The following is a 24,076-nucleotide window of genomic DNA, read 5'->3' as shown; positions in this document are numbered from 1 at the left end:
GCGATATTGCTATATAGTCGGGAGATTAATATTTGATTCATTAGGACCTCCAGTCATTATCGTCAATCTATTGCATCACAGACAGTAGGAGCCCCTCGTTCTCGAGCCAACTCTTATTCTCATAATATTTCAGTAACCCTATTCTTTAACGCAGTCTCTCTGTCGATAATAATGTGAATTTATTTTTTTATGTATCATAAATCTCACTCTAATATTTAATCCGTATATCATGTCGTAGAGATATGCAGAATCCCATTTCCTGTTGTTTAATATGATAAAGTTCTCTTTTTTTCAGAGTAGATTACTATTCTTATTAAATTATTGTGAGTGTGCACTCCTTATTTAACTAACTAGCAGGGGCCACCATCATTTTCTTCCATTACCATTGTGCGCATAATTAATTAGTTGGTAGATAAGGAGGGGGTCGAGTGCATGTCTCGAGATGCAAAATTCCTCATAATTAAAGAGGTGCAAACTCTTCTCCATCCCGGCACCTCTCAAGATTTCATTAATGACTTAGCTGTCACGACAACCTTATGATGGCAGACATCTGTAGCTAAATCTTTCTATTTCGTGCTTGTTTATCGTTGTTGCCGAGAAAATTGCAGCATTCATGCACATAATGCAGTAAGTAATTCGGTTCGCCGTTTACTAAGTATTCAGTTTAGAAGGTTAGTCGCAACAGGAATGGCTGGGACTGGAGGAATTGCTTCCTGGATAATTACATGACACACGTAAGACTGCTATATCGTGTGAGCATTTTGCTCAGTCTTTACGTAAGAAAAATACCAGAATAGTAACAGTAATGGTCAGCTTCGCCATGAATTACAGGCATAGTTAAGTGTAGTTCATAAGAAGGGCTCTGATTTAATTGTGTGTAAAATAAAATGTGGCAACGACGATAAGTTTAGTGAGTTTGTCTCTGTAGTGCGTAGCTTTAAACCTGGGTTTATGTAATAGCTGTTAACTCAGTCCCACTACGTAATTTATCGTTTAAATTTGTCATCGCATTAAACTACCAGAAACGTGCTGCTTGACTGCCTGATGCCGCGTTCTTTACTTCTTTCTGTTTTTATTCCTTTAATTGAATCACAACTTAACTGCCATCGTTCCGTGGCGCCAACACCAGTAATCGACCGCTGATGCAGCGACAGAGCTCTCTGGCCTGCAGGAGACGGAGAGCAAACAGAAAGATAAACTCAGCTTCTACATTACTATGATCTGCATTTGCGATTAATGTTTGACGTTGCTCACAATCAGTACAGTGTCACTATGAGAATCTGATGCTGCGTTCATTATTTGAGGCTCGCGCGCTGGCTCTCCAGTGTCGTGGCGGGATATAGGCGGACGACTGGGCTGGGAGTCATTCAGTGAGCTGTGTGTAGCGTGCGTAAAAAGCGAATTATTTTAACAGGGCTGGTTGAGACAGGTTTGCTATCCAGCGCCGTTATTACTGGGCGCGGAAAAACAATTTGACCAAAAGTGCAGGGCGGAAAGATGGCATGAGACATAGTATTTTGTGTATGGCAACTAAGGGTCGTAGCTGCATATTTTCTGGGCTACAGGAACGTAATTGAAACCTGACATACGAATGTCTTCACTTAAATGACTGGTAATTTACATAAAATGTATATGTAAACACAATATTTGGACTAACAAATCGTCACAATGAGAAAGAGGTAAATTTAAATTATCACTTTTACCTGTATCAGATTTAGTTGACGCACGCTAGACAGCATTGTTCCAGAAATGAAGAAGTAACAAGTCCATGTTTCATATTTCATTTCGCCTTAAAAGGGCCAAAAGGAACGAAAAATAAGCCACCAGTTAATTAACAAAATTATGTGGAGCAAATGTCCCAACTGACCACGGTTCATGCTGGCATAGCCCCTTAAAAACTCAACTGCGACCTCTACATTCCTTGATTTGATGCTTTGGCTTTTGGTCAAATTGTGGTTCCGCACCCTGTATATGCCAGTCAATGCGTGACAGAATGTTGGTCAAATGCTCAGGAGTCAAGTACACCTAACGTTTGGTGGAAAGTGCTAACAAAGGCAAAATGACGGTTGCGTTGGTAGCGATCAGTAACTTTAAAACCCAGCAGACAATAAGTATGATACGTTTGACAAAGGCGCTAAGAAAATAGATGTATAATACAAACAGTCCTCTAGTAAAGTAGTAAATGTGTAAACGTCGTGACATGGGTGTCAGTCACGCTGTTATGGGGCAACACATGAGACCCTACGGAATCGGTATTATTGATAGCAAAGACTGTGCACCGCTGGTCGATTGCCAAAGCATTGAAAACGAAACAAAACTTTTAACTGATTTGGTCACATCGATCCTATCACCATGCGTAAAGACGGTATTTTTTAATATCATCTGTGCCGACCGTGGTGGCCACGCGGTTCTAGGCGCTGCAGTCCGGAACCGCGAGACCGCTACGGTCGCAGGTTCGAATCCTGCCTCGGGCATGGATGTGAGTGATGTCCTTAGGTTAGTTAGGTTTAAGTAGTTCTAAGTTCTAGGGGACTGATGACCTCCGATGTTAAGTCCCATAGTGCTCAGAGCCATTTGAACCATTTAATATCATCTGTGATTCAGTACTGATGAACGAGACTATTAAATACGGTGATATTAATTTATTTTTGTATCTCTATATGTACCTAAAACATATGGGCAATGACCTAAGGTACCACGCAGACGTCGACCAGAATATTTGCTGCGATTTTCCACGTAGCCTATTTACTGAGCAGGCAAGGTGAACGGTACGACAGATACGACGTTTACACCGGACACAACATTCAGAAGGCGAAATTTTCGGAAACCGTTTTTCTCTACTTATGTTTACATATTAAACCTTGACAGGTTTTGCTAGTCCTTATGACGAGATTCATAATTTTTACGAGTATCGTCTCTGTAATGCAGCTGTCCTTGGTACAGCGAACTTATCGGTGTTTTCCTAATATGGAGAGGAGACATTAACAATTATTGGAGGGTATGGATTTCTTACGTACGCCAATGAAAATATAAGGAAGAGGGGAAGATTGCACGTAATGGCATGCTCGAAAGTACTATCCACGTCCGTTAAAGTGTTGGAAGGTGCTATATTGAGCGTCCAAAGTTAAGCTTACTGGTGCACGGTTGTGAATTAAGTGTAGATATAAGTTGCGCAGCTATTTGTTTTGCGGCTTTGTGGTATAGACTATTCAAACACGATGGAGCATGGACGGCATACTTGACAAGAGGTTACAAAAATGATAACTTTACGTGTTTCCACATTGTCAACAAGCCAAGTACGGGCCTGTTTTTATATACGACCGGAATGTGCAGGAGACCACAGCACCATATCGGGAAAGAAGATGTCGCAGCGATGTAAACATGTCGTCTTGACGGCTCAAGCGATCCTTTTGCTGAATCAGGAGACAGAGCGATTAATAATTATATAGTTGGTAGCTGTAGCCAGGAGAGCTAAAACCAGGCGGAAAGATGTCCGCCGTTTGCGTTTTCAAGGTGTATTAGGCGTAAACTAGAGCAAAAATGGAAAAAAAAATGCTTCTTCAGTAGGGTCACTCGATTACAGGGTTGGCGCGTTTGTCAGGGCAGGATCGTTCGTAAAGAGTGAGTCGCGAGTGTCGATGTTATGACGTCACCATACTGTCAGCGATAGACGCCCCCCCGAGATCTGAATATATGTAACACCACTGAAGCGAAGGGAACAGCTGATTCTGGGAAGCCCGCCATATTTCTAACATTTTCCCTCGTTTTATACTTGCCTAATCTGATAATATTTCACTAAGCGTTGTACGCAAAACTATTTGGAGTACTGTTAAAACGAAATATCGAGGAATACACAGATTCCTTTCTATAAGAAAAGGGCTTTACTTTTTCTGTCATCATAGAGGCCGCACAGATCAGATTTCGCAAACATGATTTCAACCTGTACAGTGGCTGTTCTGCAGAGCAGTTCGTCGAATCATTTGCTTCCCGACTTGGGGGAACAGCGTCGCAGACGTCGACACCTTGCCAGGCAGTACGGCGATAGTGATGCGGAGACGGAAAAGAAAAGGCGATGGACCTTTCTGAATTAATCCTGAACTGCTACCAAAGTTCATCTCGACAAGAGCACGGACGTGGCACAAGAATGCCGTCGCGAGAAACACCGTTCCCAGCTGTAACGGAATTTTCCGGCCTACAGCTGTTTTCACAGCCATTTATTGTAAACACCGGGCCATTTTAATTGTCTGTTTACGTGACCGTGACGAATTACAGGGCGGTGAAGTAGAAATAACTGCGATTACGAAGATAATCCCAAGGCTTTTCTTAGCAGTAATTTAATCGAAAGAACGTAACATTTCTTATGGTGTTTTCTGTGGGTTAAGGGAGACAACGCTATGCCGTTTCAGTCTGCCCCCTAAGCAATGACACTAACAGACAGATTTGCCCCGAGTGGAGAAATTGCTTCATCGTATCGCTGGTAGAGACGACCTCCTGTTTGAAAACGGAGATTCCGCCGTTGGCAAGGGTCTGCTATCGACGCTTCCTCAGCTCCCAAATAGAACAGTACACACACCGAGAGGTGACTAAGATACACGGTATTCAATCACTTCGTTAAATATACTGATATCAGGTTTCTTTTTTTTCTTGTCTCGCTATAAACCTACGGCACAAGAGTAACATACTCTGTGTGGCACGTGGAGGTACGGTGAAGTACAGTCTGTCGAAACAAAGAGGTGCTATCAGTTTCTTCTGACCAGAAGACATCGTAGCTTCATATACTGCCAATATGTTACCGATTCTGAGTAAACTGCTAGCACCTAAATACTTCCTCCAGAACCGTATCTGCACTGGCTCCAAAACTTTAATAGTAGCTGGAAATTTCGATATTTACGTCGAAGCATCGGTCTGGACGAATCAGAAGAGTCCTGTTATCTGTGTCATGTAAGAAGGCGGCCCAATTTTCAGCTGTTCTCCTCATCCCCCTCCACTAGCCACTGGCGGCCACTAATATTCGTGCTCTTTCCGAGCGGCTAGCAGCGAGTTCCAGCAGGGAGCGAGAATCTCGCTCCTACGTGCAGCACTTCGCCACAACCGAACTGTCCATCCAACTATCAATTTTTTTCTTTCCTTTATTTTCTTGCAGCAGTACAGCTGTGAATGTGTATCTTGTAAATGTTTAAGAGCGATTAAAAAAAAAAAAGTCATATGACGGCAATAAACAAGTGCATCACAAGCAGGCGAGGCGGATTATTTACCTCATTTGTAATTTTTTCAAACGTGAATTTAAAAGCGCGTCTCCTACGGTTGATGTTTGAAAGCACAACAATGGCCCCCAGAACCATGGGGAGTCGGCAAAGAACTGTTGAAGCGAATTGTAAAGGGAAGTGTCAAGACTGTCGGAACTGTAGAAACAGTTGGTTTCGTGTCGCCGGAGAGCATCGAAATCGCAAAGAACCTGTAACACAAATGGATAGTTTTAACAATGATGTTTTAAAGAGATCCATGTGAATGATGAATGACTGACGTAACAAAAACGTGTTACAATTACGCAGGCTTCAATGGTAAGCGCTTCGTCAAGATAAAGAATTTTCAAAGACATTGGTTCCAGATACGTTAAGAAGAGAGTTTTTAGTTCAAACAAATGATATAGGTGCAGCACGAACTACATCCCATATAAAGATTCACGATACAAGAGAAGCAGGTAGGTCAACAGTGTATTACCTTGATGAAACATGGGTCAGTTATAATGATTCCAAGAAGATATGCTGGAAAATTATTGATGGTACTGGCAGTTTTAAATTTCTCATACGGATAGGTTCTCGGACAATTACTATGCAGGCTGACTCTTCTCGTTTTATTTCTGAGAGTAAACTTGTATTTACGTGCAAGTCAAACAGCAGTGATTACCATTCTGGATGAACGCTGCCAGTCTCGTGATGTGATTCACAATTCTTGTCATACCTCTCTTCGAAGTCGGTCATTGCCAGTTATAATTAAACTGCTATAGAAAAAACATCAAGTACAAACACCTGAAATGTGGATATTTTTCCCCAGCTTAAAAATAAAAATAGTAAGCATCGTATAATTTAGACTCGTGTCGATCTTTTGCAGCTCGTTAATTTATACTGTACCAGTCACGTGACAGAGCGTTCACACACGACTTCCTTGCACATGAATGCGGTCACACCATTTTGCGTTTACTCACGTGTCACTGTCATTGTAGCAACATGGAATTAATTTGTGCAAAGGGTGTTAAGACTATGTGGAAGAAAAAGAAACTAAACATTCAAGGTAACATACAGTCAATCACTTGTACATGAGGCAATAAGCAACGAGGCAACAGACAACATCCCACCTGAAGTTTGGGCATAGTCTGTGTGGCATGCTGAGAAGCTGTAGGAAGAAGAAACTGACAGGGAAACGATGATTGATATATGACTTGAACCTATCATCATAAATTTAATACCAGATTTTTCGGAAACAGACCCAAACACAAGTGAAGATGGTATTACAATGTAGACTTTGGAACAAAGTAATATTTCTTAGTTTTAAAGACTCATGGCTTAAATATGTGTATGTCAACAGATCAGTTACATACATAATAATGAGAACTTCCTAGCCTTTCTGATTAGGACTTGTATCCTTTTAATTATGCAGACTACAAATACACTCCTGGAAATGGAAAAAAGAACACAATGACACCGGTGTGTCAGACCCACCATACTTGCTCCGGACACTGCGAGAGGGCTGTACAAGCAATGATCACACGCACGGCACAGCGGACACACCAGGAACCGCGGTGTTGGCCGTCGAATGGCGCTAGCTGCGCTGCATTTGTGCACCGCCGCCGTCAGTGTCAGCCAGTTTGCCGTGACATACGGAGCTCCATCGCAGTCTTTAACACTGGTAGCATGCAGCGACAGCGTGGACGTGAACCGTATGTGCAGTTGACGGACTTTGAGCGAGGGCGTATAGTGGGCATGCGGGAGGCCGGGTGGACGTACCGCCGAATTGCTCAACACGTGGGGCGTGAGGTCTCCACAGTACATCGATGTTGTCGCCAGTGGTCGGCGGAAGGTGCACGTGCCCGTCGACCTGGGACCGGACCGCAGCGACGCACGGATGCACGCCAAGACCGTAGGATCCTACGCAGTGCCGTAGGGGACCGCACCGCCACTTCCCAGCAAATTAGGGACACTGTTGCTCCTGGGGTATCGGCGAGGACCATTCGCAACCGTCTCCATGAAGCTGGGCTACGGTCCCGCACATCGTTAGGCCGTCTTCTGCTCACGCCCCAACATCGTGCAGCCCGCCTCCAGTGGTGTCGCGACAGGCGTGAATGGAGGGACGAATGGAGACGTGTCGTCTTCAGCGATGAGAGTCGCTTCTGCCTTGGTGCCAATGATGGTAGTATGCGTGTTTGGCGCCGTGCAGGTGAGCGCCACAATCAGGACTGCATACGACCGAGGCACACAGGGCCAACACCCGGCATCATGGTGTGGGGAGCGATCTCCTACACTGGCCGTACACCACTGGTGATCGTCGAGGGGACACTGAATAGTGCACGGTACATCCAAACCGTCATCGAACCCATCGTTCTACCATTCCTAGACCGGCAAGGGAACTTGCTGTTCCAACAGGACAATGCACGTCCGCATGTATCCTGTGCCACCCAACGTGCTCTATAAGGTGTAAGTCAACTATCCTGGCCAGCAAGATCTCCGGATCTGTCCCCCATTGAGCATGTTTGGGACTGGTTGAAGCGTCGTCTCACGCGGTCTGCACGTCCAGCACGAACGCTGGTCCAACTGAGGCGCCAGGTGGAAATGGCATGGCAAGCCGTTCCACAGGACTACATCCAGCATCTCTACGATCGTCTCCATGGGAGAATAGCAGCCTGCATTGCTGCGAAAGGTGGATATACACTGTACTAGTGCCGACATTGTGCATGCTCTGTTGCCTGTGTCTATGTGCCTGTGGTTCTGTCAGTGTGATCATGTGATGTATGTGACCCCAGGAATGTGTCAATAAAGTTTCCCCTTCCTGGGACAATGAATTCACGGTGTTCTTATTTCAATTTCCAGGAGTGTATATTGCCCAAGGAGAAGTTAAGCTTCTCCCACCGTATTGTAAACCTCTGTCATTTTCAAGGCATTTACTGGACAGGGCTCCAAAATGACAATAATGGTTACCTGTCGACATATCGGTAGTTTTCGATGTTATCGGTCAGATTCCCTGGAGTTATTTGCAGGTGATGCTTAATTTTTTGCTTGTTCAATTGATTATCGATGTGGTCTCTCACTGCAACATCGAATGTGTTAGTTTACACTCACAATGCCCGTTAACAAAGAAAAATATGACAACTTACTGACCATTCTTATGGTAGTCTTTTACATTAGTCTTTTCTACTACTAATTCTTTTTTACACACAGTGATTACACTGAACTACCGTCAAACACACACACACACAGACACAGACACACCTTACACACAGAGAGAAGCAGTTGTCAAGCAGATATAATGATTTCGGTTTGTGCTCGAAGTTAATTTTGTAGTGTATTAAATTTCTACTTATAATGCAGTTCAAATCGCAATAAATGGTAATTATTGCAAGCTGTTTCAATGTCGTTTTGAGAAAAATGGCACTTCACTTCTTCACAAAACTGTGTCAGCTGTTCTCGAATATTTACTATTTCCCTCGTAGATTTGAACCTATAATACGATGTACCATAGGCAAACGAGCCTCAATGTTGTCCCTAGCAATGCAGTTCGGCCACGTGGACTTTGTTTGCCCGCTCTCTGCTGCCGGCACGTGCGCAGTTCTCACCCCCGCCCCCCACCCCACCCCGCCCCCACTCGTCCTTTCCGCTCCGCCTCTATATGCAGAAGCGCCGCCATAGGTGACGCGGGCTTTAGTGTGCGTTATTCATAGAAATCTTCAGAGTACAACACACGCCTTGTTATGTAAAAGTCAGTGTATCAATGACAAATTAAAAATTCTAGTAGTACACCGTATTCAAGTACAGCAACTGTGTTTCCCGTAACTGGGTCACGGTTTTCAAAGGTTATGCACCTGTACGATTCGCGCCAATTTCTACTACAGTTTTCTAGTAAGGACTATTTAAACACGACGGAGAGTGCACAGCACATTTGGTGGAAGCAGATATTAATCATAAATTTATTCTCTGTCGTCATCAAGGCATCTTTGATGCCGATGTGATACGTGGCCGGAGTGTGTAAGATGTCACAGAACTACTTTGCAGAGAAAGATGCAACTACATCGTCAAGGCTTTGGCAACAGAAGTTGCGCGTTTCGATTGTCGAGACAGAAATCAAACCGCTGGAAATTTGTGCGTTTGGCACTTGTAACCCACACTGTTCCAAACGAGCTGTTAGTTATACGGCATTTATATGTTAAAACAGAATATCAAGCAAACACTTTCCAAAACCATGGGTTGGATGAATGTAGGTATCTAGGCTATGTCGGTCGTCAGATCGAAAGCTCTACGAATGGCGAAAATTTTTGACACGACAGAACGTTTCTGTCTAACCCACTATTATGAATTTACTCTTCAAGTAACGTCATCTCGATATTGTGTCGGCATCTGTACTGGATTAATCAGAAGCCATAGTGTTTCATTCCGTATAAAAACAGGACACTACGGATGTTTCTTCTTAAAGCATAATGACACGCATTCCTGAGGAAAGGGCCAGAAAAATATGTGCTTCCCGTGAAACTGATATTTAGCCTTCTGTGGAAGCGGCCAGGTAAATGAGCCACAGTCAACAAGAACAGGGATTCTCAAATTACTGCAATTCTGTAGTTTGTGTAAATAAAGAATTGTCAGGACCATGTTTGAAACGTTTGTTGTCGCTCTACCTGGCCAAACGTAACAAGGACAGTTATCGCATTAACATTGCAACTGTTGGAGAAAGTACGGCCGGCCGTGGTGGCCGAGCGGTTATAGGCGCTTCAGCCCAGAACCGCGCTGCTGCTACGGTCGCAGGTTCGAATCCTGCCTCGGGCATGGATGTGTGTGATGTCCTTAGGTTAGTTAGGTTTAAGTAGTTCTAAGTTCTAGGGGACTGATGACCTAAGATGTTAAGTCCCATAGTGCTCAGAGCCATTTGAACCATAGAAAGTAGGTTAATTGACTTACTACATGTGTGACACTAATACAACAAGATCATTTTTGAAATCAGTAATTGATTCCAGGTGTAGATAATGTAACCGTCTAATCCATTTGGTTCCGAACCTCACAGCAAGGATAGATGCACCCGCTGTGTATATGTGTACCTCTGTGGTCGAACGCATGAAACTTGGTGTGAGTCCACAGTTTCACATGCGCCAACGAGCGGCCTATAACGCAATCAGGCGCTGTAAAAGAAAGCTTTGGTGATCTTCGTTCTCCCGATCGGCGCCGCCCTGCGACACGACAAAGTAATACCACTGAAAAAAGCTTTTCCCTGTTCATCGCCTTTTCAGAGAAATTAATTGTTGGCTCGAATGTGGCCCTCCTCCTCTCATGTGGAGTGTGTAAAGACCTTCGACGAATCGTTTTTTATCTGTTACCGTTTAACGAATGCAATTTGCACAAAGAGAAGGCGAACAGCTGTATACATTGCCACGAAGTAAAACAAGGTCTCACACTTGGGTTTAGATTTCGCATCGATAAAAAACAGATGATGCTGTCAACTTCATTATCCCTTGTTCACAAACAGTGGCTGGTGACATATGCGCTAATACTATGTACGTGATTAGGAATTCGCCTTGACTCTAGAGGAATTCTGGTAGGCAGTTACACGTCTTCAAAACCATGGACTGTAAATGCATTCCACCCCTTACTGCTATTCCTATTCCTCACTACGCAAGTCATCCAGTTGAGTATAATAAAGATATCACATGCGTTAATTGGTTTGGATAAAAACGTTTAGACGGTATTTTTTTACGATTTCTACACGTTTTCCGGAAGATCTTCTCACACAATCGCCTCCTTCCCAGGAATGTAGAGTAACATCAGCTGGAGGCAGCTGAGACAGAAGGCTATCCATGAATGTGCCGAGTGCGAAACAGGAACTGTGCGGATGCGTTAAGATGGTGAAACTGGCCAGCGACTGTCAGTGTGGCTCACATGTGGGAGTGGACACGCGTCTCGCAACTTGAGGGATACGCGAGGCTGTGCTGTGGGCATATTTTAAAAATGTCGTCTCTGCGTCAAATATAGATTCGCTCTTATTTCGGCGATAAACTCATGCATGCAAATTTCTTTGTCGTTCTCGTTTACTTCCTATAACAGCCATTAGTCGCAGGAGAGTTACAAGTGGCAACAATCCGCGATGCTAACAGCAACAATCATTCGCTGAGGCAGTGACAAAGCTCTGTCGGTTGCGAGAGACGGAAAATTAACGAAAAAATAAATTCGACTTATCTGTGTATAATGTTTCGCACTTTCGTTTCAGACAAAAATATTTGCAGTACTGTTATCAACGCAAAACCGGGGGTACAGACTTTTTTAAATCATAATATTGCTTAACGTCTTCTGTTATCAGAGAGGCCACACAGATCAGATTTCGCAACAGTAATTTCAATCGAGACAGCGGCGTTTCTCCAGACCAATTCGTCGAATCATTTATGTCCCTACGTGGGGAAACAGCGTCGCAGCCACCGACATGTTCCCTGGCAGCACGACGGCGGCCATACGTTGCCGAGGAAAAGGGCGATGGACCTTTTTAAAATAATGTCGAACTGCTACTAAAGTTTTAACTCGACAAGAGCACGGACGGCGTCTGACGCAAGAATGCCGTCGCCAGCAACTCTGTTTCCAGTTGTAATGGAATTTTCTGGCCACAGCAGGTGTCGGGGCAGTTTATTATAAACGCCGTGCCGTTTTAATCGTCCGTTTATATGAACTGAGGAACTACCGAGCGGCGAACTGGAAGGAATTGCGATTACGGTGATGAGGTGAAGGCTTTTCTTAGTTGTAGTGTAATAGGGAGAGCGTAAAATTTCTTATCGCGTTTTCTGTGGCTTGAGGGAGACAACACAATGCTCTTTCAGTCTATTCCCGCAAGCGATGAAACTAAAAAACAGAAAATTAACCCAGAGTTGATCAACTCGCTTCATGGGCTCGTTAGTAAGGGCGACGTCATTTCATGGCGTCTGTGGTTTGCGACCGGAGTTTCAGCTGTGGGCAAAAGTTTGCTACAGTTACTAACTAGAGACGCATCCTTACTTCTCAAATAAAGCATTGCATACCCAGACAGCTGAATAACATACACAGAAATCAGTGAGAGGAACTTATTTATAATGATTTCATCGTATTTTTTTCTTTGTGGTCTCAATATATACCTGCGGCACAACACTTTCATAGCGTGTGTGACGTTGTGGTCCACGTAGAGGAACGGTTAAACATAATCTGTCGGAACTAAGAGGTGCTATCAGTTTCTTAAGATCAGAAGACAACGTAGTTTCATTTGTTAGAAATCTTGATTAGACTGAAAGCTGCTAATATTGCCTCTTGAACCGTATGTGGATAAACTCCAAAACAGTAACTGCTAGTTTCGACATTTACTTCGAAGCATGGGGTTGAACGAAACAAAAGTAGTATGCGTCATCCACAGAAATGTGCTGAGCACCTGACACGCTTGCTTATGCAAAGTCAGTGTATTAAAAACAAATTAAAGATTCTAGGAGAACACAGTGGTTTTAGCTTAGCAACTGTGTTTGCCCTAATGGGCACATGGTTTTCAAAGATTAGGTACATGTACGATGAGTGCCAATTCGTACTACTGTTTTCTAGTAAGGACTCTCCGGACACGTCGGAGAGCGGACACCAAACTTCGTACGAGCACCTAGTAATAATAAATTTCTTCTCTATTCTCATCAAGGCAAATTTCATACCGATTTGATACTTGGCTGGAATGTGTAAAAAATCACAGCACTACTTCGCAGAGGAGGAAGCATACTCCAACAAAAACCCTCTGACAACAAAGGTTGTACGATTCGATTGTCGATGTAGAAAACAAAGTAATGGAAATTTGTGCGTTTGGCACTTGTGATCATCGTTTTCCTAACGATCCATTACATGTACGCCATTTATATGCTTTGAGAGTATATTAAAGCTGTAGCAGCAGAAACATTACACGATTTAAATGCTAAAACTTAGTAATAGGACAAATCTTTTGCAATACTAAGCGTATCATCGTGAGTAAGAAGACTGTAAGGCCGAGCTCTGTCGATGGTAGGGGCTGCACGTGTGGCGCTGCAGAGTCGGCCGTAATAAACAGGGCGAGTGTGTCCATGTTCTGACGTCACGGCTGTGTATCACGGAACGTGGCCGGCCGCGATCAGTACAGAATATGTGTACATTTTCTACAGTAGGTGTCTACATCTCCACGTTATGCGTTTCCCGGGCTGGATGGACGGCAGTGAATTATCGGCAGTGCTTAATATGCAAGTGGTTGCAGACTGACACGTGGAACAAATGTTGTTACAGCTTGCCCAGTGACGCACGAATGAGGAATGCTTCAACACTCTCTTTCAAAGGAAACAGTTTTAACCCAAATGACTGTACAAACCTGTTTAAAATCTTTGCATGCGTTGAAAGTATGGATGCATGTTGGTCGTCAGATCTAAAAGACATTCTTGACCGCTCGTCGTTTCGACTGTCCAAGCGTGTAACATACGTGGCCGTAACGTTTCCCTGGCTTCACCCACAAGCACAAAACTTTTCCAATGCCATCACGCCATCGACGCTAGAATGTGACATAATTTTCAACTTGATACGCCAAAGTCTTCCTCGGTTTGTAGTTTATTCGTACTTGAAAACAAAGTTACGCTGCTAGAAATTCTTGCAAAAACTGGCAACAGGTGCGTGTTTTTCTTTGTGAGTTGTGTTTTATCGACACGTACGCCATGTTCAATGAAAAACACCAAACGACACAGTGTATGTTTGTATAGTCGTGGTGTACTTCAAGAAAGGGAACTCTTCCTTCACCATTTTAGAGGAAGAACACTTTCTTCTCTTCGTATTAAGGGGCACGAGTTAGTTTTACACACAGCAGCCAACAGACAATGGGGCGCACTAAAGCGAACTCGCCGAAGCCTGTGTGGCAACTGCCGCCTGCCTCTCACTGTTGTCTGCAACAGTCCGAAGACATCGCGTCGGTTGCATCTGCACGGCCCAACCCTTCGGAGGTTCGAGTCCTCTGTAGGGCATGGGTGTGTGTGCTGTCCTTAGTGTGTTAGTTAGTTTAAGTTGGATTAAGTAGTGTGCAATCCTAGGCACCGATGACGTCAGCAGTTTAGTCCCATAGGGACCCAACACAACCACGTCGGTTGCATTGACTACAAATGTGTCATATGACTGTGAATAGCTAATGCGTAAGTACGAATACAATCGTCGCATCTATACTTATCCCGTGACGAAAATACAGCGTCTTGGTTCCATTGTTGCGTTCACCAGAAGTGGTATTGGGAAGTTGGTTTACGAAATCCGAAATCCGGTTTTGAGAGCACAGTGTAAGAAGGGGGGGGGGAGGGTTGTTACCAGCTGTATAGCACGGAACGAGATGAACGGACTGTGGCGTGGATGGACGCAGGCGGTCCGGCAGTGCCGACACGGACGTAGACGCCTCGCTCTCTCTGCTGCAGCTGTTCCCTCGCATGCCGAGCTAGCAACGCCGCCCCGTGACGTCAGCGTGTTGTTTAGAGGAGGGGGAGGGAGGGGGGAGAAACGGGGCAGCGGCGCGACCCAGCTGTCTGTGCGGCCCAGTCGTGGCGGAGCGGCCAGGCGTGTGGCGGCGGGCGGCGCAGTCCCGCCTCTCGGCGAGAACACCAGAGACAGGTGAGGCGGGCAGCCGGCCTCCACTGGGTCACTTGGAAGCTGCGGCTGTCGTTCTGCTCGCTTTTGTGTGGCTTGTCGCGAAACTCACGACGGAACTGCTCTTGTTTAATACATTGTCTTACTTTAACAATTAGGATCGATACGAACATTAGGGATGGCGAATCGTTTGTTAAATTAGTGCGTCGAGTGTTTAATAATTTATTACTCGTTATTTATCGCCTTGTTACAGCCGTTTAATCGCTGATACCTTGAGCGAGAATAGCGTGCAACGAACGGAAAATAGCGCCACATTCAGTCGGGCAGTGTTTCGATGTACCATTGTCGATTCCTGCAGATTTCTCGTACCACTGTTGTTCGAAACGTAAACCACCCGGTCCTGGTTACGTCACTGCAACGAAATAACCAATGTTCGTAGAGGACGCAAGTATGCGAAAACCATCAAACAGTCAGCACTTCGGGCTGAGTGAGTTTCAGTGCGACACGGCGTCTTTTGCCACTGATTCCAGCAGCCGTGGTTGTCTGTAATTCTGGACCGACAGTCGAGAGTGACTGCAGGTTGCCTCTGTTGCGTCTTGCAGGGCTGACAGAAGTTCATTTTTCAATATTTCGCTTAATTTGGCCGAATTTGAACATCTAAAATGTTGTAAGGTACGCATTCAAAGGTATAACCTGCCGTTACGGCTTTCACACAGTAAGAAAAGTATCACAGTTGTAAACTTGGCGTGTCGTGAGGTAACGTAACGCACGTCGCTGAAATACGCGATCGTTATTCACCCACCATTGTGCACTTGGTGACTTCGAACACACGTTAAGTATAATTTCAAACTGTTCCTAAACTTTTGCTCACTAACATGCTTAACATCAGATATTACAGACGTTAACTCGTCTGCAAAGTAATCAGACGTCCGAAGTTGTTTAGCGCGTAGGCATTCCGAATCCTGTACTCCACTCGCGAATCAGAACTCGTGGCGTCATGCCGATATGTTTCTGACGATGAAACGCAGCACTTGTATTTATTTCAGTATTTTTACAGTTTTCTGGAATTTAGGTTGTGATGCACGAGCGATCTGTTGCTTTCCCCAACCTACGTTAGACTGAGGCGAAGATTTGGTTGCTTGTTGGCGAATTCTTGAAAATTTATCGTAATGTTTGCTTTTCATGAATTAAAACTTCCTTATTCTTTTTTATCGTTCTGTGACGTCACGTTTCGTTTGTGATTTGCTGATCAAAGAGAAGCGATCACACACCACAATTTTTTTCCTCTATACAAGTCTGCAGCGCCGGCCGGAGTGGCCGAGCGGTTCTAGGCGCTACAGTCTTGAACCGCGCGACCGCTGCGTCGCAGGTTCGAATCCTCCCTCGGGCATGGATGTGTGTGATGTCCTTAGGTTAGCTAGGTTTAAGTAGTTCTAAGTTCTAGGGGACTGATGACTACAGAAGTTAAATCCCATAGTGCTCAGAGCCATTTGAACCCAACTCTGCAGTGCTTTGTCAGGCTGCTACGTGTTATTATTTGCCTGATAAGAGACAAAGCAACGCATGAGAGGTCTTTGGGACGCGTCGTGTTCTCTGCGGCTCGTTGTGCAGAAAAGTTGTCGCAATCGTGCTTGCGCATTAGTCGTATCTTACGCGACCAAAGAATGAATGATGGTGATTGTCTGTCACTTGCCAACTTCTTTATCTGACGTTCAAATGACACAATTAAAGTGCGGTGTAAATTTTTATATGTGGCCTATAACGACGGCAGATCTAGATTTAATTTGTGCCATTTCCAGTGCAATATTTGCGAGAATCGAGGTAGATTTGCTATTAGTTTCCGTCAGAGCACTGAATCACGTCGGAATTACATTTTTGGCGGCATTTGCTAATTATATTTGACTGAAACCTATAGTAAATATTATTTCGTTTAGGCAGATACTGCTACAGAAGCCTTACCCTTTACTGATGGTAAGTCACTGTTTGGGAATTATCGGTAGCCACTGACGCCAGATTTACCGACACTTTAGCATGATAAAGTACTCAAAATCTTAAAGAGTTCTGAAATGTCGTGTATCATTTAGACTGCATATCGTCATAAAACGCAAATTTGAGTACCAAAACTATGAAATTGCTAACTTTAACTTCGCGAACAGTTAGATCAGCACAGCGACTGTCCAGTTTGCTCCCCGCATCCAGTCGCAGCACAGGACGCGTGATGTCACATAAGAGTGACTGTCTTCACTCGTGAGGGACGGGATGATTAAATAAAAGTTCCACGAATTTTATGAATAATGCGTAACCCGAAATCTGAGCTCCAACTGGTTGTCACTTTCGTGACACTGAAGTGTGTGTTGTGGTTTCCGTTCTTATACTCGGCTGTCACAAAATGTGCAACGCAATTGATGCACCGAATTGAAGACCTGTCCAAAACGTGTCGTGAGTAGCGAGATTAGTAGTGCTGAACTGTCGGGAAATGTGACGTTGACGGATGAAGAGTGGCCGGAGCCAAAACAGTTTCAGAAAAAGGCCGCCATTTAGTCGAGAATGTGTGGAATTCGCTCTCTGAGGCACACATCGATTGCCCATAATAACGGATTAAGATCGCTGGTGACTTACGAATGTGTACAATGTTTCTGGGTGCTTTTAATTCTTCACGTGTTCTGTCCACCAGCAGAATCTTTGACAGTGTGGTGTCTCACACGATACTTGGGCTGGCAGTAACGGTGCTGTACCACTGGGTGCTCATAATCTGAAGTTGAGCCACTCACAGGGGTCCAGTGTGGACTGTAACTATTGTATGGTAGCGAAACTTGGTATACTAAAGCCCCCTTGCGGAACCGATTTACACTGGAAAGAAATTATTTCCGATTTTGGCCACCAAATGGCTCTATCAACGGAAGAAAGACGTATAGAAATGTTTCCATATGTAATGGATTGGCAACGGAACGTGGGCAGGAAGGGTCAAACAAGTGAGAAAGTCAGAATGTAGATCTTGTTATTAAGGCCGGTATTACACTATCAAATTTCTTTGTCCAATATCTTTGTCGAAGATATTTGATAGTGTAATAGGGACTTTGTCAAATGTCGTCCAATATTTGATCAAATCTAGGGCCTCGCTGTATATTTAATCAAAGAAATCGCTTGTCTTCTGTTCATTGCAATGTGACATGTTACCACATGGAGGGCTAGCATCGCTGCAGCGTTCTGTCGTCTTTTAGTGTTTTTATAACCATTGCCGGTAAATACAATTGGTGTGTGCCGACAACTACAAAATTAATAGAGATGTCTGAAGCTAATGAGGCGCTTTATAACGTGAGGCACCCTGAATACAAAAATAGATTAAGAAGATTGGAGACCTGACCTAACCTGTAGCAAGGAATCGGAGTGTTACAGTAAGCCTGTCTTCTGAAGATGTAGCAGTTCTTAAGTGAATATTGTGCTTTGTGATATGAGGATACACTTCATTGAGCACATACAGAAATGTATGCTCATCCATTCTTAAGTAATTGATGTACGACTTGACGTCTTCCACTGAAAGCTCACGTAACAAGTTTTGTTGAATGCTTTTATCGTGTCGTCGTAAAACCCACGGCTTCACCCAGATTAGATTAGTTTTTCGTTCCATAGATCCGTGCTGAGGAGATCCTCGTGGATGTGGAAAATGTCGATTTTTTTAAGCTGAAATAACAATACTAATAGTATGAATAAATACATCATTTGTTTCTATTAAAAATTTCGCCAATGGAGTGTAAGGAGTTGGCCAGTAGTAAGTCTTTCAGGCTCCTTTTAAACTGATCTTTATTTCTAACTAAATTTTTTATGTTTGCTGGCAAATTATTGAAGATGAGTGTTCCTGAGTAGTGGACCCCTTTTTGAACTAAAGTAAGTGCTTTTAAGTCCTTGTGCAGATCATTTTTGTTCCTGGTATTCTATGTATGAACTGAGTTGTTTGTTGGAAAAAGAGATATATTATTTACGACAAATTTCATTAAGAAGTAAATATACTGAGAGGCAGTAGTTAGTATACCCAGTTCTTTGAAGAGGTTTCTGCAGGACGTCCGTGAATTTACTCCACAAATAATACATATTACACGCTTTTGGACTCTGAAAACTTTTGTTTGACTTGAAGATTTACCCCAAAATATTATCCCATATGACATTATGGAATGAAAGTAGGCAAAGTATGCAGGCTTTTTCATTTTTATGTTGCCTATGTCTGCTAACACTCGAATTGCAAATACAGATTTGTTAAGGCCCTTTCTGCACTTCTGTGGTGTGCTCCTCCCAACTGAATTTATTATCAAGTTGTAATCCAAGGAATTTAAGACTGTCAACTTCGTATGTATGGTTCCTGTCTTTCCCCCACTTCTTTTCCGCATGTGCACACAATGCAATTGCGGTACGTGCAACTGCTGCGGTTAATAACAAGTTGTTGTCAGCCATCTTGAACTTTGACGAAAAATTTGATGACAGTGTAATACCCCTTCCAGCGCTATGTCAAAGATCTTTGTTAAATATATTGGACGGAATATTTGATTACATCCTTGATCAAATCTTTGACAAAGAAATTTGATAGTGTAATACCGGCCTAACCGCCAGCTGCACAATTTGTTCAGTATGAGCACCGAAGACTTCGGCGAGGCATTGCACAACGACAGATTCGCACCTGGTAACTAAAATCGGAACTGATTTACTCCGGTGCCAACTGGTTTCGCATTAACGCCTTAGCATACCTGCCAAGTTTCGTTGCCATACGGTAATTACAGACCACAATGGACCTCGGTGAGTGGCAACATTTTACTTACGAGCACCCGGTACTTCCATGCCTCTGCTGAAGAAAAAAGCGATTCGCGAAAATTTCGCTGTCGCATTTGTCGTCCACTTGGTCATAAACCATTTAGTAGTTAGCCACTTAAAAAAGTTTGTCGTTGTCTGACTTCTGTCTTGTTTCACCTTTTTGAAGCATCAGCACTCCTTAGGTTCTGCAAATACCCGCCTTCCCAGTACAGGCGACTGTCTAAACTGGAGCAGGTCGCAGCTACCGATAGGGGGCGTCGACATTGCCCCGTGACGTAATGATGTCCTGCGTGACGTCATATATACCTACGCATACAACATAACGCAGTGATGTTTTTTTATGTGTGAAATCTTATGGGACTTAACTGCTAAGGTCATCAGTCCCTAGGCTTACACACTACTTAACTTAAATTATCGTAAGGACAAACAGACACACCCATGCCCGAAGGAGGACTCGAACCTCCGCCGGGATCAGCCGCACAGTCCATGACGCGGTGACGTTTACATAACTGCTTTATTACGTATTTTTTCCAATATAGGTTGTGGTGGAAAAGTGATGTGTTGCATAGCCCGAGGTCTCGGCTGGGCAGACAGGTTCCAGTATGGTTGTTAGTTAGCAGAGCCAAAGAAATGGAATATTACAGTAACAATAATTCTTGCTGTGTCAGATATTTTATGCACGTTACATTTCGACGAGTGTCTTATGTCCGTTTTGATGTTGTCATGGATCCTAATACAATTGGAACGGCAGGTTCAGTATTTTTCAGCATTGGGCACAGTTCTTAGCTAGTGTAAACGTACGTTTACACCTGTGTAAATTCGCGTGTGCACAAGACGGACGCAGCCTTCGCACAAAGAGGCATCGGTGCAGCCAGCCTCGTACGCCTGTTGACACGTGGGCGCGGGCAGTCAACACGTCCCAGGCGAATACAGACCGTGCTGTCCCGTCCACGGTTTTGTTTCGTTTGCTCTGTTTTGCTGCGTCGGACTATTAAGTTCTAGTCTTCGGTGCGCTTTCAAATTTTTGTTAACCCATTGGCCGAGTGGCCTAAAAAGGAACAAATGGATCTGAAGAATATTATCGTGCATACTTATGACGAGAGTTATCGGTATCATCTAGTGTGTCTTCTGAATGGTATAAAGGATAATCGAGTTGAACTTTTTACTGCTAATGTTATGAGGAAACGTGCTTTCCAATGCAGTGGTAACGCGTATCAATTACTAATGGTCTTTTGATTAATATTCATGTTTATTTGAGACACACTATATAGTGCCTGCTATCTATCACTGCATTCTCGAAAACAAACAGCATGAGAAACTAGGCTGTAGTAAAATTATAAAGATTATAACTTAATTAGAGCAGTCAACCACGAATATGATATGCAAAGTTTATTTACACAAAACCGTTACCGGTTTCCGATTTTCAAAAAAAAAGTTGTTAGGTGGCTTTCAAAAGCTGATCAGTACTTGCGTTGACCGCCATTTAAAAGAATATTCGTTTCTGTACAAAATATCAAACCTTCACGATCGGTTTTTGTCTGGAGATGTGAAATTATCGACTAAATTTTCCCATGCAAATGACGTCGGAGCTTTGTGTTCGGACACTACATTACTAGATGAAGGGCAACAGTGAAATCAGCTACAGAATCGGTATGCCTTAAATGAAAAATAAACAGGACGCAGGATCATTCGTGAGTGGTAAAGAAAATGATGTACATTGTCTGTACAAGCCAGTGATATAGTACAGGTCCATCTGCCCTTTGAAGAACGTTAGGTCAGTTGCTGTGGCACTTCGTATCTTGTAATCGCTATTTCAGGCAAGGAAATTGTTAACAAGACGTGAATTAGAAGTTAATGAATAGCTCACCATACCTGTTAGAAAACACTATGCTATATAAATTTCTCATCATTATTTTGCAGGAAGAATAAAGCCGTTGACGTATTAATTTTTCATTCTTGAGGCTGCACAGAAGGAAGTTCTAGATTTAATTACGGAATTCAAACACACACTTCCTATTAACGATACCTGTGTCTTGGTCTATGAGTTCGTCAGTCAGGTGCGAAATTGCGTTGGTTTGCATGTTCGTACTTACTGAATAGTGTACTGTAAAGGAGTAATAAAAGTCGAATACAAGCAGGCATATACCCAACATTTACGTACGTTATCGTTGATTGCTTACGGCAAGATGTCAGATGGTAATGTACGCAGTATAGGTAGTAGCATTGAAGTCACTACATAGTTTTGGCAGTATGTGATTAGTTAGTACAGAAGTGCTATTACATTTTGTGAATGAAGTATTAGGCGTTGCGGTGATTAATCGGAGATGCACAGAAGTACTTTGATTCTTAACATTATCAGGAGAATCCTTGGAGGCAGGTTTTGTGTGCAAATATTATTTATATTATTAAAAGAATTTGTAAATACAACATTGTCAACCTTTCCGACTAATAATTAAGAGAACTTGTGGCGTCACATCAAAACAACAATGGGATCGAAATCATGAGTTGAGTCGCTCAGTGACCATACCGTCACAGCAATGGAAGACGACACAGGAGGCGAAATACAGGGCTACCAATAAATCATTCACTGGTTTCCAGAATTCTACATTTTCCGAAATATTTTTCGCCTCAGCGAGTTTAGACTGTGCCGAACACCTGATCTTACGAATGCAGCGCCTTGCGAAAATGCCGACAAGGCGAGAGAAGAGTTTTCGTGTGTTGGAATGTGCGGGATGTTTGACCAAATGTTGCAGCTGCGGCCGTGGAGGAGGGTGAGCGAGATTTTTGTACAAAGAAGTCAAAAGCAGCGACAAGCCGCGAACTCTGAATACCGCAGCAAGGTGTGTGGAAGACCGTTCGTCGGCTGTTACACTTCGAACCGTACCGTCTGCATCCCGGAAGGTTGCGGCCGGCGCCTTCAGATTCGCGCCACAACGGAGGGATCACTGGAGGATGAACCTCCATGCTGAACCTCCATGCTGATCTTCAGCGACGGAGCAACCTAGAAATTATCTGAAAAACTTAATCTCCGCAATATGAGTGTGGGCTACTGAAAATCCTCATGAAATTGCGGCGCACGAACCAGATTCGCAGATGCTTAATGTTTTCTGTCCAGTGTCACAGACAAAGCTTGAATGGGCTGTTTTTATTCTGTGAAGGAACTGCAACGATCCTCAGTACGCCACACTCTCACATGGCGGAGATAAACATTTTCAGATAAATGCAAGGTTGCTTCGTTGCTGAATATGAGCATGGGGACGGAATGTCCATCCTGAACCGGTCAGTGCATTGTGGCGCAAATGTGAAGGCGCCGGCCGCAACTTTCTGGTTTTAATAGTTGTGAGAAATGCAGACGGCGCGGTTCGATGTGTGACCGCCGACGCACGGTGTTCCACACACTTTGCTGCGGTGTTTAGAGTTCGCGGCTTGCGCCTGGTGTTGACTTCTTTGGACCGCGTACAGAAATCTCGTTCACCCCCCTACACGGTTGCAGCTGCCACATTCCGTCAAATATCCCGCATATTACAACACGAGAAAAGTCTTATCTCGCTTTGTCGGCATTTGGCAAGGCGCTGCATTGTTAATGTGAGGTGGTCGGCACAGTTTAAACTCGTTGAGTTTGCTGTTATATTAATGCTCCAATCATATTTGTAGAAGCAATATTTCCGAAAATTTAGAATTCTGGAAACGAGTGAATGATTCATGGCAGCTCCGTATTTCGCCTTCTGTCAGTCGTCCTCCGTTTCTGTGGTAGTATGGTCACTGAGCGACTCAACTCATGGTTTCGATCCGCTTGCTAGTTTTATGTAATGCCAAAAATTAATTCAATATTTAGTCAGATTGGTTGACAATATTGTATTTACGAATTCTCTGAATAACGTAGGAATATTTTTACAGATAATCTGCCTTCAAGAACACCCCCGACAATGTTTACAAACAAAATACTTCTGTGCCCTTACTATCAATCACAGCAGCGCCTAATATTTCTTTCACAGAACGTGCTTGCACTTTGCCACTTCTTGACCACACACCGCCGACACTGAAGGTACCGCCTCTGATGCAAGTACTTACACTGTGTACGTTACTGTCTGGAATCTTCCCGTAAGCAATGAACAATTACGTACGTAAATGGTGAGAATATGCCTACATGTATCGGACCCATAATACTCCTTTCTGTTACGCAACTTATGTACGTACAGTCATGCTCAAAAGTATCCGAACGAATTGAATTGCATTTCCCCTGATTCGCATGCAATCCGCATAACGCAGCTGTTTAGCAGGTCCTCTAATAGCCTCTCAGTACAGTCGTTTGACTGTTGAAAATGGTTCCAACAAGTCACCACTAGGAAACACTGCTCTGTATCGCGGTAACTCAAGATGTAAAGTAATACCACGATAGTACAAATATCAGGGAACCCCTTATCACATATAAACTGTCCTTAACGCTTGTAAGA

This window comes from Schistocerca cancellata, chromosome 11, assembly GCF_023864275.1.
Source record: "Schistocerca cancellata isolate TAMUIC-IGC-003103 chromosome 11, iqSchCanc2.1, whole genome shotgun sequence".
NCBI classification, from domain to species: Eukaryota; Metazoa; Arthropoda; class Insecta; order Orthoptera; family Acrididae; genus Schistocerca; species Schistocerca cancellata.
This window is presented reverse-complemented; position numbering follows the sequence as displayed.